A 3,361-nucleotide genomic window follows, 5' to 3' on the forward strand; every position below is an offset into this window, starting at 1 on the left:
TCATGTACGTTTCCCAACAACTCCTGGTCCAGCACATTCCACTCAGGAAGAAAGTTTTCCTTTTGCAGCTCACATATAGGGGGAAATTTACTAAAGGAAATTTGTAAAAAATAGGTGTATTTGTATCCAGAAATACACTTATTTTTGACATTTACAATTCTGAAAATACGGCAATTCGTATTCGTATTGATAGCACATCAATACGAATACGAATTGCCCTATTTTCGGGATTGTAAATGTCAAAAATAAGTGTATTTCTGGATACAAATACACCTATTTTTTACAAATTTCCGTTAGTAAATTTCCCATATTGTGCAGAATGCAGCAAGCTGCGACAATATCTGGCATGATTTTTAAGTCCACATCATTCCTCTTCATGAGGCAACGCCAGCGTCCTTTTAATCGGCCAAAAGCATTTTCAACTGCCATACGGGCAGAACTGAGGGCATGGGTATATGCAATCTGTTGTGGCGACAGTTGAACCTGCTGGGTGTAGCCCTTCATCAGCCAGTGCTGCAAGGGGTAGGCTGTATCACCAATGAGGTGGACCGGAATTTCCACACCATCAACAGTCACCGATTTCTGTAAAAAGAATTATATTTATTCCTGGTTCAAAACATAAATATTGGTTTATGGGTGAACATAAAGTGTAGGGTACAAATTTCTTACCTCTCTAGGGAACAGACATCCACCTAGCTGGTCCTCCGCAATACTGTACAGATCTGAATTGGCTAGCACCCTCGCATCATGTGACCTACCGGGCCAACCTATGAACACATCTGTGAAACTAAAAAGAATGGTATATTACATATTGTTCCTCCAAAGAAAATGCCCACCCTTACAAAAAAAAATAGTAAACTATTGCTTACCAGTATTTATGGTCCACTACAGCTTGCAGGACAATAGAATGCCACCCCTTGCGGTTATAGTAGTCTGTGGGGTTATCACGGGGGGCAATGATGGGAATGTGGGTACCATCGATTGCTCCACCACACTGAGGATATCCACGCCTCTTGAATCCCTTGACAGTGTCCTCTAGCCGCTGTCCTTGTGGCAAGGATATAAAGCGCTGGTATAGGGTTTTCAGCAATGCCCGTGTGACTTGGTATACAATCTTGCACACTGTGCCAATTCCTACACCAAATAGACAAGAGAGTGTTCTATACTCTCCGGGGGTAGCGTACCACCAAATAGCAATTGCTAACCTCCTGCTGGGCTCAATAGGCTTCCTGAACTTGGTGGTCTGCTTCGTGATGGCAGGGGACAGTAGTTCCAAAGGTACTTATGTAATATCTGGGCTCCCGTTTTTCTTATGAGACCGCGTCCGCTCGCCACGCTTTGGGCACGGTGGCTCGCTGCGCTCGCCACACTATATAAAATCAACTCCATGCGTATTTGGATAGTAGGGGTATGAAAAAATGGGGTGCATTTAACATGGGAGCCCAGATAATACATAAGTACCGTTCCAAAATATAGAAAAATGTAGCACGGGACATTCTGAAATGTGCCATCCACTGCTCATCCTGGAAACTTAGAACTGTCTGCATGAAAGCCTCCCCATGTCTGCGATCTCTCATCCACATTCTTCTGGTTGGTGCAGTGCTCATTTGCAGGATGGTGGAAACACTCGCTGATAACAGCACTCTCCTCCTCCTCAAATAATGGCGACGAGCACTCTCCCTCTCCGCAAAGAATTGGGTCCTCCTCCTCCAGCGCAGCAGTAGGTAGCAGAGTGTTATAAGCTACATCAAGCTGTCCATGGCAGAATAGTACAGCAAAATACTGCAAAATGTCTGCAAGCCCAGCATAGACACAGCTACTCTCTCAGACTCCATTGCTGCAATGCTGTAAGAAGTCCCCACCCACCACCCCTCCCCTTTGTCCCCTTTGTGACTTCAAACTGGTTTGGACTGGAAAAAAGCTATGTCTTGTGGGCATTCTTGGGATTTTTCAAAGTTTACCCGGGTTTAGTGTAAAAGGCTCCGACACGGGTATAACACGGTGAACAGTGTTTTTACCCGTGTCTTACACGGGTATGATCCGTGTTCAAAAACCCGTGTTTAACACGGGTTTCAGCTGGAAAAGGGGTATGAGATGGGTGCCAAATCACCTGCGGACAGTTGGGATTCCGACAGTCATTACACCGCTGTCAGAATCCCAACTGTTAAAATCCCGACGGGATCCCAACTAATGGGCTATTCTCCCTTGTGGGGGTCCAAGGGAGAATTTCGTTGCACTCGCCCCGCTGTCTGAGTCCCGGAAGTTAGGACTCCAAAGTTGGACTAATGACTGTCAGAATCCTGACTGTCATTGCACTATACTACGCCCCACTGAGATACAGGGAGGAAGCCGTACCCCGTTCCTCCTCTGTGTAGAAGTAGTGAATATGTCAAGTGGCTGGCTGTGACAGTGCAAAATTACATATGCGGTTGTCGAACTACTGGATCTATCGGACATGCTAGACAATATTTCATGTCCAACAGTTGATCATTTAACAGCATTCGATGATCACAACAATTATATAACACTAGGAATAATGCTTGTCTTATAAGCCTAAGTCCTTTCCTATTAAGAATGCAGTACTCCTGTCTACTCTTGACAGTACAATAATCTTAAGCAACATAATTCGGTTACTAAATAATTGGTGCAGGTTTGCTCTTCCAGGTTCTTCCTGGATACTATGGTATCAATTCAATGAGATTTGCAAAGGAGGCAAGCTGCTGTTGCATTGATGTACAAATACAGTATCTGTGAGTCTAAACATATTGAAATGCATAATGGAAGCCATATGACGTTGGGCTTAGCTGATCCACGTTTCAATCTGCCATAAAGTGGCAAGACATAAGGTCATGTGTTTTAGATGAGTGTGCAGATTGGCTAGAGGTTGGTCTGTGATTAAAAACAGCGCCATTACCAGACGAGTCATTGAACACATGAGAAGACACCACCATATATCTTTTGGGTGGAGCCCGTGACCAGCGTCGTAACTATAGCACCGCAGCCCCCGCCACCGCCGTGGGGAGCTGTGCATGTGGGGGCGCCGGGGGCTGTGGTGCTATAGTTACACCCCCCCATCCCCCGCAGACTTAGCTAACTCGCTGGTCCCAGCGACTCCGTTCTTCTGCTGAGGACCACCACAAAATGGCCTCCCCCATATAGCACACTGTTCTCTGAAACTGTTTGCTGTATGGGGGCGGCCATTTTGTGGTGGTCCTCAGCAGAAGAACGGAGCCGCCGGGACCAGCGCGATAGGTAAGGCTGCGGGGGATTGGGGGGGGGGGGGGTTTGCATGGGCGGCTGGGGTGCTTGGCGCCCAAAACTTAACTACGCCACTGCCCGTGACTGAGATGAATTCTATGTT

General features: G+C 46.4%; 1 long non-coding RNA gene across 1 annotated transcript; it reads right to left on the bottom strand.

Annotated features, from left to right (window-relative positions):
• Positions 1-296: 296 nt before the first annotated feature.
• LOC146027854 (uncharacterized) lies at positions 297-932 on the bottom strand. The gene is made up of 3 exons (XR_014455155.1): positions 870-932; positions 670-787; positions 297-582 (listed from the first exon to the last, which is right to left on the bottom strand). It is a non-coding gene; the product is annotated as an uncharacterized LOC146027854 (long non-coding RNA).
• Between the last annotated feature and the right edge of the window lie 2,429 nt (positions 933-3,361).

This window comes from Crinia signifera, chromosome 1 (assembly GCF_055691185.1).
Source record: "Crinia signifera chromosome 1, ASM5569118v1, whole genome shotgun sequence".
NCBI lineage: Eukaryota > Metazoa > Chordata > Amphibia > Anura > Myobatrachidae > Crinia > Crinia signifera.